This window comes from Mustelus asterias, chromosome 4 (genome assembly GCF_964213995.1).
Source record: "Mustelus asterias chromosome 4, sMusAst1.hap1.1, whole genome shotgun sequence".
Lineage (NCBI taxonomy): Eukaryota > Metazoa > Chordata > Chondrichthyes > Carcharhiniformes > Triakidae > Mustelus > Mustelus asterias.
The window spans coordinates 45927650-45946007 of NC_135804.1; positions in this window are offsets into that span (position 1 = coordinate 45927650).

Consider the following 18358-nt stretch of genomic DNA (forward strand, 5'->3'; position numbering starts at 1 on the left):
TTGGCCATGCTAAATTGCCCCTTAGTGTCAGGGTAAATTAGCAGGGTAAATACATAGGGTTGTGGGGATAGGGGCTCGGTGGGATTGTTGCCAGTGCAGGCTCCATGCACTGTAGGGATTCTATGACTCTATGATCAAAGGGTTAGAAGATGTCCTGGCATTCTTCCATGACATCCAGAAGTAGCCCCAGCACTTTGCCACTAAATATGGAGACATCTCTCTCTTCCAGCAGTCCTGGACTCCATAAAGTGAAGATTGGACACGGGTGTGGTTTAGGATGGTGTCTGGAAAGATGATCCAATTAGGTCATGATAGGGTGGCGGGTCACAGCCTGGTGCTATGAGATCGAACATCCTTCCTGCTGATGCATTTATAATGAGGTGAAGTGTGGATGATCTGGCACTGTAATCTGCCATTATGGTCATCAGGAAAAACATTGCTTTTGACGCCCACCACTGCACTTAGTCTCCTGAAGGGAAATTCCAGCCCTAGGTGTGGTCTAACCAAGACTCTGTACATACTTAACATTAACTTCTCTATTGTTCAGCTCTCTGTTTGCAGTTTTATGGCCCTATTAATTCCGTTGCTACCTCTAATGATTATTCTCCAAGGAAGGTGTGCCTTCCTGCCCGCCATGGGAATCATAGCAGGTGGGACAGGAGTCATGCAAAGGTCCATTAACGGCGGGCAGGATTTTCCAGTCTCGGGGCGAGTGTGGCTGGAAAATCCCACCAGAGATCTTTCTATTAATCTTCACAAAATCCACAACATCACACTAATCTACATCGAAATTAAAACTGAAGCTTTTATTTTCAAGGGTTCTAGAGTGCAGTGTGTGGGAAAGTTACATAATCCCTGGAAGGATTCGGGCAAAAATGTACAGTTACAAGAAAATTAGAGGTTAAGGATTTTTCAATAACTTTGTGGGCGTCCAAGTCATCAAACTTAAAATGTTTATGTAAGTTAAATGTAACCGTGCAAATTTATAATTTGTGACATCTGTTACTCAGTTTTCATTGTCCCAGCTGGCCTTTATTCAAAGTTGTAGTGACTTGTTCATTTATTGGCCAAAGAACAAGGAGAGATTACAGGTACCCTTAGATTGCATTCCTGTACATCCATTGTTTGATATTAAATATTAAGAGTGGAGTGAATACTCCAGCTTTCCTCCCTGACTTGTGTGAATCTGTACCAGTTTTTTTTCACTGACCTGTTTGATCAGCAGTGCTTTTATAGGATATTCTCCAAAGCAATTAATGGTTTTGGTAGGCTTGAAAAACAAGCTGTTAAATTCAAAGTGAGTGAGGTTTGGCATGTAGTCACATACTGGAGCTTTGTTTAATCCTACAAACCTCGATCACATCTCTCTCCCAGAGCCTGCCATGGTATTGGCATCACTGAGTATTGCCGTGAAATGTCACTTTAACTCCAAGCTGCCGGATGGGAAAAAGAAGTGGGGGTTCCCACCCGACCCTCCCTTGACCGAACAAATAATATAATATAAGATAATATAGCAACTGGGTTTATTTAAAGAAAACAAGCACAGAATGAAATACAGCATGGCATGTGAGTTGTGGAAGTGTTGCATCTGTCTTGAACTCAAATAGTGGGGGCGATTCTCCCATCGCGACGCGCAACTTTTCTGGCGGGTCGGGTTGGGAGGTGAGCGTCGCCGGCCTTGTTCCGGGATTTGCGCATGCGCCGGGAACACGTGCGTATCTCCCAGAGCCGGAGAACAGTCGGACACCAGACCATGCTGGAAACCGGCGGGAATACAGGTAAGTAATTTGAATCTTTTTAAAATATGTTTTAAATGCATTTTAAATGTCATTATCGGGAACTTACCGGTCCCAATTGAATCTCCTACCCTGCCAGGAGTATTTCATTCTGGCGGGGTTTAGAGTAGCCTCCCACATTTGGGGAACTAGCGGGAAACCCCACCGGAATGAAGAAGGGGCAATCGGGACCTCCCAGGGGGTCGGGTGGCTGGAGGATGGTGCCCCGTGGGCATGGACATGCTGGCAGTGCCAGCCTGTGCCCCCTGGCACTGCCCAAAGGGCAAAGTGCCCATACTCAGGGGGCATTTTGGCACTGCCCACCGGGCATCGGGCAGTGCCAAGAGAGCGGGGTCTAGTGTGGGCAGGGCCTAGGGGTGATTGGAGGCGATAGGGGGTCCCGCTGCCACTCTACATGGCAATTGGTCTGGGGTGGAGCGATTGGGACGGGCTGGGCAGGGAGATGGTGGTCTGCCGGGGGTGGGGGGGGGAGGGTCTGCCTCCGGGGGGTCTGACCCTGGGGGCGGTCAGCAGTCGGGGGGGGGGGGGTCTGCGGGGTGAAGGGCTGGGGGGTCGCCACTGCTGGGTGGGCGGTGGATTGGACATCGGGGCACTCTGAGGCAGTGGGGGCGGGGGGGGGGGGGATCAGGGCTGGCCCAGGAATTGTTGTAGAGACCGCGATTGAGCCATGGGGGGAGCTGGAGGGGCAGCACTGTGGGGGTCCCGGGCTGGTCAGCGATCGAGCTGCCCAGCAAACAGAGAGTCTGACAGACCAGGACTTCTGCGCATGCACAGAGTTCCAGAACTGCCAGACTCCAGCATGACTAGGTCCCGCCCCCCCGGGTTTTTAATTAGATTTACGACTGGGACCTCTGCAGTGCACAGAATGCGGAGATTCGAGTGAGAAGCTGAACTGACAAAACAGTCTAGATCTAGAACAATCTTCCCACGAATTCAGCACATTTGGGAGATTTGCCCCCAGTGTTTCTACATTGCGTGTCACATTTTTGGTAGTATTTTGAGGTCTTCCTTTACATTTTAAAACTGAAAAATAAAATAGTACGAACCAGCATTGTGAAAAGGGGCAATACCACTTCACAAATTTACTTTTGGAATACCTACTTACGTTTTCTTCATTATGGGCCATCAGCTTCCATTATTTCTTTTCTGTTGCTCCATGTGAAGTAGGTGTTGTGATTTCTATGCTAATTGTCCCATTTGCAAGCAAACTTCCAGCAGCCATCACTCACATGTTTATCTTGTGTGATAACCCCCAGGACAGGCATTGGGGAATCAGTGATTGACCTCTCTGTAGGACTGGTTGAATACGACCTCCTTGGGGATTGGTAATTAACTCACCGAGGTGGAGCTCGTATTCCGAGTCCTGTATAAAGCAGGCCCCTGAGTGGGTCCATTATTGTATTGTCCTGGTTGGGACCTGTTTGTGCTCACCACAGGCTTGTGATTTTGCTTTAATTTATTTTGTGCAATAAAACACTGTTCCTTTACAGCCGACACCCTGGAGCGCTGCTAAGCTGTATCCTTGCTTCTCTACTTCATCACATTTAAATGTTGCCCCACCATTAACTGCAGGCAATCAGTGTGTTTTTATTTGATCAGCTATGATCTGTCTGAATGGCAGAGCAGGCTCAATGGGCTGAATGACCTGTTCCTGCGTTCCTGATATATCCAGCTTTACCTTCTCATTACCAACCAATGACTTAAAGCCATCTCTGTGCTGTTTGCTTGTGTAGCATCAAATCATGGGTTAGGCAGAACCTCCTTCTGTTATGCAACTTAATCATCCAAACCAAAAATTCTATTTGTATAATCTTAGAACCATGAAACCTACAGTGCAGAGGGAGACCATTTGGTCCGCCGACAACAATCCCACCCTGGTCCCATTCCCATAACCCCACATATTTACAGTCCTAATCCCCCTGACGCTAAGAGGCAATTTAGCATGGCCAATCAACCTAACCTGCACATCTTTGGGCTGGGGAGGGAAACCAGTTGCCCTCAGGACTCTGAGGGCAACTGCCTCCCGACTGTATACCATTGTGGTGCCAATTCTGCACCACATCTGCAGGATCTGGACTGCTGGTCAGACGGGACTTACCCAGGAATGCTGATGCTGGTGTCTGGGACATTATCTGTATGGTATGATTCCGTGAGTGTGACTATGTCAGGCTGTTGCATGACTAGTGTGTAGGGCAGCTCTCCCAATTTTGACACAAGCCCCCAGATGTTAGTAAGAAGGCGTTTGCAGGGTCGACAGGGCTGTGTCTGCCGTTGTCTTTTCTTGTGCCTAGGTCGACACTGAGTGGTCCATCTGGTTTCATTCCTTTTTATTAACTTTTCACAACTGAGTGGCTTACGCCAGGCCATTTCAAAGGATCAAGTGGAATCACATGTAGGCCAAGTGAGGACGGCAGATTTCCTTCGCTAAAGGGCATTAGAGGACCAGAGGGTTATAACAATCAATAATGCTTTCATGGTCATCATTAGGCTTTAAATTCCAGACTTTTATTAGATTCAAGTTCCACCATCTGTCATGATGAGATTTGAACCCAGATGCCCACAGAGCATTACCCTGGTCTCTAGATTACTTGTCCACTGTCATTATCATTATAATACCATCTCCAACAGTAGACAGCAGTGTACTTAGTCAGTGTTGATATATGTGACTGGCCAGCACTGTCAGTATATTAGAGTGAGGGGTAACTATTATAGATGGATTCTCTTTTTGTTTCAGTCCATGCCTTTTTCTGGAACTTCATTAGACCATAAATCTTTTCTTTCCCCTTTAGCTATGGCACCTTGAGTGGAATATTAACACGTACAAACTGACGCACAACAAAACAGACAGATACAATTTAATGGATTGCTGAACTATTAAGGTGAAATGTTTCCAAGAAGATATAAATGCTTAGACATTGAAACCTCATCTCATGAATGGTCAGGAAACAATGTGATTTGATTTATGTTGCAGAAGAATGAGAGATCTGATGATAGCAGGTTACCAAAATTAGCCTTCCAATCGTGTGATTGTGACATGAAAGGAATCCCAAGATGTAAACTGTGGTGTTCATTGCATGTGTGCGTCTCTATGTCTGGATATTCCCTTTGTTGCAGAATTCAGATGCGTCTTTCATTGTGGTGGGATTTCAACCTATACAAGAATGATCAATGTTCACCCCCTCTCCCTCCACTGATGGCTAACTGGGATCATTTACATATTTTTGGGACTGTCCACTGCTTAGTCCACCAGGAATTGGAATAGGATCAATGTTCTGCAATTGTCCACAGTATCTCCTTCACAGTGCTGCACACGCATCAGCCAATATTGCTGAGGCACTAATGATGGGAAATACAATTGATGGAGTTTTCCTTCATGGAGCTGTTATTTGAATATTCTGACCCAAATATGGCTGCTTTCATTTCTGGCAGGAAATTCTGGAAGTGGTGACAAAGGTCAAGGGGCCAGTGTATCGCCTTGCTGCTGCATTTCATGTTTCCCAGAAACCAAGGGGAAAAACAAACAGGAATCCTGTGCCATGAGTCACTCGGTCACTTTGGCCTGAAATAACATGCAGGTAAACATTCCAGATACAATCCTGTGCATTCAATGTTTAAAACAGAGCTTCTCTGGGATGGTGAAAGCAGATTCAATGGTAACTGTTGAAAGGTAATTGGATCTCTACTTAATAAGGAAACACATTTCAATGAAGTGGCGGAAAGAACAGGGGAGTGGGACAAATTTGTACCAGTTTTGATGGGTCGAATGGCCTCATTTAGCACTGTATGATGCTATATCACCATAGTGGGTCAGATCTCAAACAATGACGAGACAGAGTACAGGAATGAGATAGAGAATCTGGTGAACTGGTGCGGCAACAATAATCTCTCCCTTAATGTCAACAAAACGAGAGATAGCCATCGACTTCAGGAAGCGTAAAGGAGAACATGCACCTGTCTACATCAATGGGGTCGAAGTAGAAAGGGTCGAGAGCTTCAAGTTTTTAGGTGTCCAGATCACCAACAACCTGTCCTGGTCCCCCCATGCCGACACTATAGTTAAGAAAGCCCCCCAACGCATCTACTTTCTCAGAAGACGAAGGAAATTTGGCATGTCAGTTACGGCTCTCACCAACTTTTACAGATGCACCATAGAAAGCATTCTTTCTGGTTGGTATCACAGCTTGGTATGGCTCCTGCTCTGCCCAAGACCACAAGAAACTACAAAAGGTCGTGAATATAACCCAATCCATCATACAAACCAGCCTCCCATTCATTGACTCTGTCTACACTTCCCGCTGCCTCGAAAAAGCAGCCAGCATAATCAAGGACCTCATGCACCCCAGACGTACTCTCTTCCACCTTCGTCCATTGGGAAAAAGATACAAAGGTCTAAGGACATGTACAAACCGACTCAAGAACAGCTTCTTCCCTGCTGCCATCAGACTTTGGATAAACTTACCCCGCACTAAGTTGATCTTTCTCTACAACCCTAGCTATGACTGTAGCACTACATTCTGCACTCTCTTCTTTCCTTCTCTATGAACGGTATGCTTTGACTGTATAGCATGCAAAAACCAATACTTTTCACTATATACTAATACCAATGGCTCTACTTTCTCAGAAGACTAAGGAAATTTCGCATGTCAGCTATGACTCTCACCAACTTTTACAGATGCACCACAGAAAGCATTCTTTCTGATTGTATCACAACTTGGTATGGCTCCTGCTCTGCCCAAGACCGCATAGAACTACAAAAGGTTGTGAATATAGCCCAGTCCATCTCGCAAACCAGCCTCCCATCCATTGACTCTGTCTACACTTCCCGCTACCTCGGCAAAGCAACCAGCATAATTAAGGACCCCACACACCCCGGACATTCTCTCTTCCAGCTTCTTCCGTCGGGAAAAAGATACAAAGATCTGAGGACGCGTACCAACCGACTCAAGAACAGCTTCTTCCCTGCTGCCATCAGACTTTTGAAATAAACTTACCCCGCACTAAGTTGATCTTTTTCTACAACCCTAGCTATGACTGTAACACTACATTCTGCACTCTCTCCTTTCCTTCTCTATTAATGGTATGCTTTGTCTGCATAGCATGCAGAAACAATAATTTTCACTGTATATTAATACATGTGACAATAAATCAAATCAAATATTGGATACACTAACATGACTAAGGGCCCAATTTTACCATTTTGACTCTAAGTGCTGAATCTGGGCGCAATTCAGATCCGACTTGGAAAACTGCTCTCAGGCGCCCCCATACACACTTAGCCTGAAAAGAAATTGTGAGTCTGAATCGCGCTGTGGGTGGGGCTTATTGCGTCTGAAACGCTGCTGGTCTGATCGGAGCTTTGAACTGTGCATGTGCAGTGAAAAAAAATTGAAAATCACGCCCCTATCACATCATTCCTGGGCTGCAAAAAGCAGATAAAGCAGCCCGGGAGCGAAAAGCAGGAACGATGGCTCCCACAGACATCGCCCCACCCCCACAACATAACTGTCCCCTTCATCCACCCACTCCCACACTACCCAGACCGATCGTGACCCTTTGCCCCCTTCTCCCCCGCCACCGATCACCTGCAGAGTGGCAGCAGACCCCCTTTCCCCCCACTTGCCCCACCAGAGATCCATCTGGCCTCCCCCGCACCCCCCCCCCCCCCCCCAACCGCCAGTGAGCGATCAGGCCTCCCCCCCCACCAGAGATACATCTGATCTGCCTCCCTACCCCCCCACCAGAGAATGATCTGGCTTCCTTCCGCCCCCCCCCTCCCCCCCACCAGACAATGATCTGGCCTCCCTCACCCCCACCAGTGAAAGATCTGGCGTCCCTCCCTCTCTCCCTCCCCCACACCAGAGAATGATCTGGTCTCCCTCCCCCCTCCCCCGCACCAGGGAATGATCCGACCTTCCTCCTCCCTCCCCACCAACCAGAAATACATTTGATCCGCCTTCTCCTCCCTCTCCCCCCACCAGAGAATGATCTGACCCGCCTTCCCACCCCCCCCTCCCCCGCCCCCACTTCCACCACCGATCTAAGTCAGAGAGCCATTGGAAGCTCTGAACGTACCTCTTCAGAAGCCAGAGCACCCGAAACAGAGCTTTGCTGAGCATGTCTGTTTTGCGCCGAATCTGGACGCGCGAACGCGATGATAAAGGGGGAAATGCTGATAAGATTGGGCGGGCAGCTCATTTATTCAATGGTAAAGTGGGCATCTGCGTGGATGCGGGTGCTGATCGTGTTAATGGCCTCACAACCGACTTTACCAAATTTTCATGCCCAAATGGTAAAATTGGGCCCTAAGTGTGCAAATAGCATTAAGATAATTATTTTTTAAAATTAAACTGCATTGTAACTACATAGATACAAAGCATTAATTGTGCAGTTGTGAAGATAGGTGGTGTGATGTATTCCCAGTCTTCAAAGCACAGTTCTTCATACCACACATGTGCTTCAATATCTACTTGATATGTAGCTTTCCATTTAGACTGCTCCTTTTACATATCATTAGATTAGGGCAGCACGGTGGCACAGTAGAGTGCTGCGTGGTGGTACAGTGGTTAGCACTGCTGCCTCACATTGCCAGGGACTGGGTTCAATTCCATCCTTGGATAACTGTCAGTGTGGAGTTCGCACATTCTCCACGTATCTGTGTGGGTCTCCTCTGGGTGCTCCGGTTTGCTCCCACAGTCAAAAGATTTTCAGTTTAGGTTGATTGGCCATGCTAAATTACCCTTTAGTATCCTAAGATGTGTAGGTTAGGAGTAAATACATGGAGTTAAGGGGATAGGGCCTGGGTAAGATGCTCTGTCAGAGAGTCAGTACACACTCGATGGGCTGAATGGTTTCCTTCTGCACGCGAATGATTCTATGAGATCCCTTTTATTTCTTTTTATTTAATTCATTATATCCACCCAAACAAATCTTAAACTAAAATAAACCAAGGAGGTGGAAGAATAACTTGTGATTTACAAAAATTGTTCCCACAGCAATGTCAGAGCAGAACAACAAATGGAGAAAATTAATAGCCTGTACAGTTTGAAGAATTGTTTTCTTCTCTGTGAGGTTAATGACATAGCTATAAATATCTTTGTGTAAAATTAAAATGAACATATTAAATATAAAGTAGTGGTGTAAAATGATGAAAGGATTGAGGTGGAGAAGGTAGTCAAGAAAGCATACGGCATGCTTGCCATCATCGGCTGGGGTATTGAGTTTAAAAATTGGCAAGTCATGTTGCAGCTTTATAGAATCTTAGTTAGGCATTAGGCCGCACTTGGAATATAGTGTTCAATTCTGGTTGCCACACTACCGGAAGGATTTGGAGGCTTTGGAAAGGGTACAGAAAAGATTTACCAAGATGTTGCCTGGTATGGAGGGCATTAGCTATGAGGAGAGGTTGGAGAAACTTGGTTTGTTCTCACTGGAGTGACGGAGGTTGAGGAGAGACCTGATAGATGTCTACAAGATTATGAGAGGCATGGACAGAGTGGATAGTCAGAAGATTTTTCCCAGGGTGGAAGAGTCAATTACTAGGGGGCATAGGTTTAAGGTGCAAGGGGCAAGGTTTAAAGGAGATGTACGAGGCAGATTTTTTACACAGAGAGAGTGGGTGCCTGGAACTCGTTGCCGGGGAGGTAGTGGAAGCAGATGCGGTAGTATCTTTTAAGGGGCGTCTTGACAAGTACATGAATAGGATGGGAATAGAGGGATATGATCCCCGGAAGGGTAGGGGGTTTTAGTTAAGTCGGGCAGCATGGTCAGTGCAGGCTTGGAGGGCCAAAGGGCCTGTTCCTGTGCTGTAATTTTCTTTGTTCTTTGTTCTTTGATTGCTATTTATTTTGAGTCTCAACATTTTTAATGTTCTATCGCACAACTATTTCTGCTCCTTCAAATCCATATGTCTGTGTAGCACCATATTTATTCAACATTTCAAATCCAGTGCTTTGATTGCTCTACTAATAGAGTGATGATTGTAACGAGAGGATAAGAGTTAAATCCCAGTTTTCATTGTCTATCACATTCAATGAATCCATATACAAATATTTCAGTAGCTCCTGATGGGTTGCCAGCCACTCTACAGTGTCACCTCAAAGTGAAAGTAAAGTAAGAGACTAGTTTTGTCCCGTAGAAACAAATGTCTAACTAAACATTATTGGCATCAGTCATGAGTCCACAGCCAGACTATTGCATCCTCTGAGCTGAATGACATTAAAAGTAGCATCAATGAGAAAAAAATAAATAGAATGACAGAATATCTGTAAATTAACTCTTTCCTTCAAAACTTATTTAAATTAAACATTTGGAAAAAGGTTTGAATCATTTTTGTTCAAGGATTACGTAGGAATTTACATTCATTTTGCCGGACACACAGCTCAAATTGCTGCAGTCTTCTCTACTAACTGATGTTAACTTTTATTTAAAGGTTGTTTCTAACACTCAGTGACCAACTGGAGCAAAAAGACTTTCTTCGTTCGGTTCTCTGTTGCAGCTTGACTTTAATAGTATACCCAACTTTGGACTTCAATCTCTGAAGAAGTGAAGAACATTCTCAATGAGATGATATAAAGATTGAAACAGAGACTCCCAGGCAGAATAAAAAAAATGTCCATTGTGATTCTTTAAATATTATATGAAACAAAATTAAAGCACCTTGAAATGTATTGCATAATATGCTGCATTCTCAGTTGTTTGAAGTTTTGAAATTGCATTGCCTGCTTCAGAAACCAATCTTTAAAACACTTAGAAAGTTTGATAAAGAGTAATTTCTGAAACTGCTTTGTTCATAAAGTGCAAACAAAAGGCACGCTATATAATTTTTGGAACAATCTGTTAATGAGACCACCGTAGCGTGCAGCATTCCGACATCCTGATTGTGAGAAACATTCATTCTTAGGCTGCAAAGATAAAGGAACAGTCTTTCGTGACCCACCTGCACTTAATGATTTTCTCATGCGTTTAAAGTAGCTAACAAGCCACTTAACCCTCCAAACTTCAGCGAATCCAGCTGGGAATTGTTGAACAATGCGATTGCTTCATGGAGGAGGCTCTGTAAGTACTTACAGAGATTCAGGCGTATCTCAACATAGTCTCCAGAATCAATGCTATGTATCAGTATTGTATCCTTTATGTGGATACCCCAAAAAGCTAAAAAGAATCATTCATGGAGGCTATCAATAGAACTGCAAAGTAGAAAAAAATTGTAAAAATGCTTTCCAGAGAAATAGTATCAAAAAGTATTCGAAAAAATGCTAGCAGAGTTATACAATTTATACACGCTGCAATGAGAATGGATTGCAGGAATACCTCTCCACTGCTTTAACTACATAGATTTAAAAGAAAATCTTACATTGCAGGGGGGCTGCTTATGACAGTCTCCCAGATCTTGAGGTGCTTTTCTGTGTGAGAAAATTGTTAAATTGGAAAACCACAGAGAGCCCAAGGGGAAGGCACGGTAATCAAATATTCACTGGGCATCATTTTCACCTTCTGCAGAGATGAAAAACTGGTAATGGTGAATCAACCTCCCAATATATATCCCACGGGATTTTCCCTGCATGTAAAGTCTACTATTGCCCATTATTTTGCCAACTCCAAAACTGAAGATAACCCCCAGTGATTTCCACAATGTGTGAGATGAGCTTTTCCATTTATATGCACAAGCAGATAATAGTAGATGTGATATAATGTAGTACCCAGTATGGGATCGTGCTTACTAATTTATAGAACGTCATGTTTTCTCGTCACAGATCACGGAGAAAGGAATTGACCATCAGCTGGGTTGTTGCAATAGTGAACCAGTTTTACAATACCTGAAACTGGGGAATCCTATGGATGATATTAGTGCATGGATTTGTGTGATATCTTCCATATTTGTGAACCCATAGAAAATAAATGTTTAATGACTGTGTTAAAGTAGCAGATAAAAAGTCATGGCCTGAATGTTTCTCTTGGCGTGTGTGCCAAATTGGCAGGATGTAAAGTCCAATCCTGCCCAACACTGGCAGCCGACGGCAATCACACGCTGACTCTCTTGTGTCCGGGGGTGGGGCGGTGGGGGGGGGGGGGGCAGGGGGTGGTTGGTGTTGAGTAGTAGTGGGGGGAGTGGTGTGTGGGGGTTAAAAGGACACTAGGCAGGATGCTGGGAAGACTGAGGGAACAAATCTGGGACTTTGTACAATGGCAGGACTCTCTTCAGTGACGGATCATTTCTGCAGCAGAGGCAGGACCAACTTGTGAAGGGATTTGAGGCATGATGGCCAGAGGACAAAACCAAGCAAGTGGCAATGGAAATGTCCTCATACAAACAGCCCCTTGCTACTCCAATGACTGCTTGTGGGGCAAGGCCCTCCTGCAGGCAATCAGTGATTGGTGGGAGATACTGATGACAGGTGATGGCAAGAGCAAGCCTCCACATCTCACCAAGAAAGCCTGGATAGAGGTGAGCAGCCATGGGCTTGTGCATAGGAATTGAGTACAGTGTCAGAAGAGGGTGAAGGACCATCTCCGCTCTGCACGGGTAAGTAAGGAAGTCAATTTGCATCTTGAATGAATGCATGTGTGTGGGCTTGCATTTGGTGGAGCTGGAAAATGGTATGCAATTGGCTCCAGACACAAAGGGGACCTGTGTCCAGCAAGGCTGCTTAGGAATAGATAAGATGGCAGATACGCCTAGAATGGAAAGTGCTGCAATGTACATGGAACAGCAATGTTGGGGAGGAACATGTACACCTCAGCCACATCAAGCTGCTCTTGTCTTCACTGGGGAAGAGGAAGTACAATGCGCTGGAATGCAGCCATACTGGCGGCGGAGTTCCAAACGCTGATGGAGGGGAACTTTCTTCGAGTCGGCACGCAAGATGGAGGTGAGATCTGCTAGTCAAGTAGAGGTGGGGGTTTTAAGGAGGGTGAGAGTGAAGTTTTGATGGTGGGGGGAGCTCAGAAATGGAGGATTCAGAAGCAAAGAACAGCAAGATTATGTTCACTGTTCCTCTGAGTTCTTGCATTAGTACATATTTGAATTGCACAATATCAATGTGCAGAATGCAGCAGCTGCTACTTACCCTGATTCTTTAATGCTCATTTATACTCACTGCTGTTTTTCATCCATTAGATGGATCATCGTCCAGACCATTCAAGGATTCGGACAGCCCGCCATTAACCTCACAGGAGGAGGGACCTTCAGATGATGCTGCATCACATCCTCACTCCGCACCTCTCACCAGCTCAGATTCCGGCACCTCAGTGGGGTTGAGAATATTAGTAGAGATGGTTACACATATTGGGGGAAACATGCCACATTCACCTGAGCAGCTGTCAGAGAATGAGAATTCTCAGGCCTCTGTGACAGTCAGAGTATTGAAGACCAGGAAGAAGCTGTGCCCCAGGCAGATGACAAGCCCTCTGGAGTTGATCATCAGGTGGCAAATGTTGGACATGCAGTGGGTGGTACATGGAGATCTGGTGGAACCTCCTGAGGGTATGCATGTCCAGGTCCTTACAATGGACAAGACCATGTGGGGAATGAGCACTACAGCCACCCTCTCCTCTGAACACATGATACTCTCCATTAGGAGATGGGTGACTCTCATGGAGAGCCAGCTCCAGCAGCACAGGCCAGGCTTTCTGAGGTTGCATTCAAACCTGCAAGTCCACACACTAACAGTGACCTAGCAGGGCATTGCCAGTGTGAGAGGTGGATGGATGGTGTCTCTGCAAGCTTCTAGTCCAGCTATGGTGAGCAGGGAGGTCCAAACAAACATCATGTTGGTGGATAAATGGCTGCTATCTATATCTGGGGGCTCCTCTCAGGGCGCTCCTGGTAGTGACAGCAACTCCGCTGCCCCTCTACCAGTGACAATATTGTCTAAAGAATCTGCAATGACTGAGGAATGCCCTGCCACTGTCTTCCATCCAGTCACAATCCTCACAACCTCAGACAATTAGAGGACACCCGCCAAGGTCATTCAGGTCCATGGGGCATCTGAGTCAGTAGCCCATCCCCAATATAATTGTCAGCGATGTAGGAGCACCAAGAAGAAGCACTTGTAAATGGTTTAAGAAATCACAGTAAACACAGAAGAGTAATCAATGGTGAAATTTTTAGCTCTCTGCCTTGTGTATTTATCATAGATAATTGAATTCCTGCAGTGCAGAAGAGGTCATTCGGCCAATTGAATCTGCACCAACTCTCTGACACAGAATCTTACCCAAGCCCTCTCCCCTGCCCTATCCCTGCAGCCTTACACATTTCCCATGGCTAATCCATCTAACTTATACATCTTGGGATACTAAGGGGCAAGTTAGCATGGCCAATCCGTCTAACCTGCACACCTTTAGACTGTAGGAGGAAACCGAAGCACCCAAAGGAAACCCACGCAGACACGGGAAGCTCATGCAAACTCCACACAGAAAGTCACCCAAGGCCGGAATTGAACCTTGGTCCCTGCAGCTGTGAGGCAGCAGTGTTAACCATTGTGCCACCGTGCCATCTCTATTGTTGAGAATTGTGGTTCCACATTACTTAATTAAATTCTGACTTCATATCACATATTCTTCTTGCACTATGGTGCTGTTAAGATTGGAGACCTGCAACTCAATCTAAAACCTAATTGAGCCTGATTGTTCTTTTTCTGGAGGAGGTGCAGGCCAAAGAGGATGTCAGGAACGGTTGATGACATCTAAGTGATGCTGTAACTGAAGCTGTTCAAGGATATGGAATGAGGATTTCGGAAGCTTATTGGAAGCTCCTTTGAATAAGAGTTTTCCTGGTCTCCCTGACTGACAAAAGCTGCTGCTATCCTGCTCACTCTGCAGCATGGCTGTGCGGGTTCATCCTCAAAGTCTGTGTTGGATTCGTCCTCAAACATTTGTGGCATCCCAGTCTATCTGTTTCATTGGATCTTCCCAAGAGAGAAGCAGACTTTGCAGGGCACAGCGGACAAACAACAATGAATGACACGCAGTCTGTTGCATATTGAAGAGATCCCCTGGACTGGTCCAAGCAGTGGAAGTTCATTTCGAGCAGGTCGATTGTCCTCTTGATTATAGTCCTCCTGGAGGTAATGCTTCTGTTGTATCTCGCTTCAGCGAGGATTTGAGGATGTCTTATTGGAGTCATCTGTCCTCTTTTCAAAGGGTACCCTTTATCCCGCTCCATCCAGCCATCCAATAATGCAGGGGGGATGAAAAGCCTTGGAACCTGGGAGTGCCAAAGAATATAAGAGTCATGGTAACTCCCAGCATACTTTGCACAAAACTGTAGAATCTGCTGATGATAATCACACACTAGCTGGACATTGAGCTACTGAAACCCTTTATAATTCACAAAGGCCCTCAGTTTTCCAGCGTTGTAGCGGCACAGGATATAGCATAGGTGCTGTTTACTGTACTGGAATTTATGTAATCCACAACACAACTTCTGATATCTGTGACATGACCCTTGTTAAACTGTTGTTCTGATTTTGGGAGATCAGCAGACATGAGCTACTTAAAATAGCAGTGCTAAATCTGCCTCTCCTATCCGGGTAGTGGAATCATAGATCTGCGTATCTACAATTATCCTGTAGGATTTTACAGTGTAACTGAAAGGGGGAGCTGCAAGCCAGAGATGCTTTTCTCTCATAAATTAAACTAAATGAAGGAGAATATAAAAGCAGCTACTGTCAGCAGGCTCACCACACATGACCTGGCATCATCCTGTGAGCCAGGGAAACTAAAGTTGGAATAAAAGTGCGGCACAGTGGCACAGTGGTTAGCATTGCTGCCTCACAGTGCCAGGGACCCAGATTCAATTCCGGCCTCGGGTCACTGTCTGTGTGGAGTTTGCACATTCTCCCCGTGTCTGTGTGGATTTCCTCCGGGTGCTCCAGTTTCCTCCCACAGTCCAAAGATGTGCAGGTTGGGTTGATTGGCCATGTTAAATTTCCCCTTAGTGCCAGGGGGACTAATAAATACATGGGGTTGCGGGGATAGAGCCTGGATGGGATTGTTGTCGGTGCAGGCTCGATGGGCCGAAAGGTCCCCTTCTGCACCATAGGGATTCTATGACTCTATGATAAAACAAAAAAATACTGGATGAACTCAGCAGGTCTCCAGCATCCATGGAGAGAGAAATGGAGGTAACACTTCGAGTCCATATGACTCTTCTTCAGAACTGGACTAAACTAAAGCTGAAGGTGCTAATAGGTGCTTTTCCCTAATTTTAAGTCATGCTCTCAGAGTAACATTGACAAAGCTTGGAATCAGGTTGCCAAGGTGGCTCTAGGTTATGGTTAGTACCTGACTCAGGAAAATCATGGAAAAAGGATAGAGAGAAAACAAGAAAGGTGGAAGATATTTTCTATATTGCACATGTTCCTCTTGAGTAAGTCATAAAAATCTTTCATTCATTACCAGCAAAAATATACTGGAAGTGAATGAGAGCTGAGTATATGGTGCCCTCTGGTGGCTGTACATCCACTTGCCAACAAGTTATTGTAATGTGACAGTGTATTATAAAAATTAAAGCAGAATTCGTGTTATAGTTCTTGAAATAGTATTGATTTTAAGCTGCAGTAGAAAACTAAGCTAAACCTGTTTGCTGCTAAGATTTTTAAAGATGTTTTTCTCCCTTTTTTACTTTGTAATTCACATTCCTTCAATTAAAAAGCCACTGAGGTGACCTATTCCTGAATATCCCCTGCTACCTCTCTATAATCGTCATAGCAGTTGTGTGGCGGACTATTACCATCGTCTGAAGAGCAAGTAGAGATGGACAATAAATGCTTATGAACTAATACTAACAAAAATCAGATTGGGTACCTTTTCCCTCTTTACATGAGTGAAAATTCTTGAGGTGAGATCTAACTGACTCACCGTTCCAGTCAATCAGCATGACTAGCCGGGGTGTTAATGTGCGAGGCCAAATATCTGGGTCACGATCTTACCGGCTTGCCAAGCCGGTTGACTGGCATGACGAGCCGGTAATTTAGGGCGAGAGGCAAAAATCGGATTCACACCTGGTTCCTGCCTCTCCAAATCTTACCGGAACTGTTTTGCTGGTGAAATTAGCTTCACACCCAGAAAGGATGCAAGGCTGATTTCAAGATTTACATTTCATTAAAGAGAACTGGACATTATCGTCCGGGCTCACTTATCTTAACCCACACACTGGTCGAGGTCCTCGCCAGCGAGAATCACAGATGGTCCCCACTAACAGAGACCAGACGTCATGGCCTCGCTGGTGGGACCAGAGGCCAGTGAAGCCCCCGAATGGGTGAGGGCAAGGCTGGGCAGTGCCCACCAGGCACCCTGTCACTGCCCACTGGGCACCATGTTACTGCCCACTGGGCACCTTATCACTGACTACCGGGCACCCTGTTACTGCCCACTGAATGCCCTGTTACTGCCCACCAGGCATCTTGTCACTGCCTATCAGGCATCCTGTTCCTGCCCACCTGCAGTGCCAAGGGGGCGGGACATGAGAGGGTGGAGGCTGAAAGGGGTGGAGCCTGATGGGGGTGATGGTGGGAGCTCTGTATCAGGGGAGGGAAGGGGAGACTTGGCAGAGGGGAGGTGGTGATCAGTGGGGGCGTCAATCAAGGGTGTTGATTGGTGCAAGTGGTGATAGGGCGATGTCTGGGGTGGCCATCAGGGTGGAATGGTGGTGGTGATTGGGGGGAGGCAATGTCCGTGTCAGGGATCGGAGGTTTGGGGTGAACTCTGCAGGGGCTGTGATCGGGGCTGGGGGGGTGATTTCCGCAGAGGTGGTGGGGAGAGAGACCAGCACAGGCAGTAATTAGCGGTGGATTTTGATGTCTGTTGAGGTGATGGGGAGGAAAGGAGGTTGGGGTGAGTGTGCAATGGCACCCCAGGAGATCAGCAGCCGGCTTCACAGGCGAGTTGAAGCTCCACCCCCCTCTCCTGGTGAGAATCCCATGATGCCTCCTGCTTTGCATAGCTTGCCAAAAATTACGTTACTTACCTTGCTGAAAAAACAGGCGAGAAAACCTACCGTTCGACACCTGATTGCGCCTGTTCCCCTGAATCCATCATATGATGTGAGGTATAATACACAAATGGAACAATTCCCTGTACTTCTAGGTAGTCTAGTTATGTTTACTGTGTTTCACTGTAATCACAACTTAAGAACCATAAATCACTTCTTGATGTCAGACATATGCATATTTTCAACCTCTTTTACATCACAGTATAATTCATGATATAGGAACAGAAAGTAATGGGAAAAACACAGTGGGCAATGGGGAAAAGACAGTGTTGGATGTGTACTTTTTATAAGAATCCCACTTTGTGACATTATTTAAATAATGCGTAGGTTCTACAAAGTTCTTGAGTTTTATGCAACCAGAACTAATTACAGAAATATTGCACTGAATATCTTCAGCCTTTGTTTTGTTGAAATGTTATGCAGGATTTCCAATTCTCCCTTCACTTTTTGGGATGGTGTGGAGATGCCGGCGTTGGACTGGGGTAAACACAGTAAGAAGTCTCACAACACCAGGTTAAAGTCCAACATGTTTATTTGGTAGCAAAAGCCACTAGCTTTCGGAGCGCTGCTC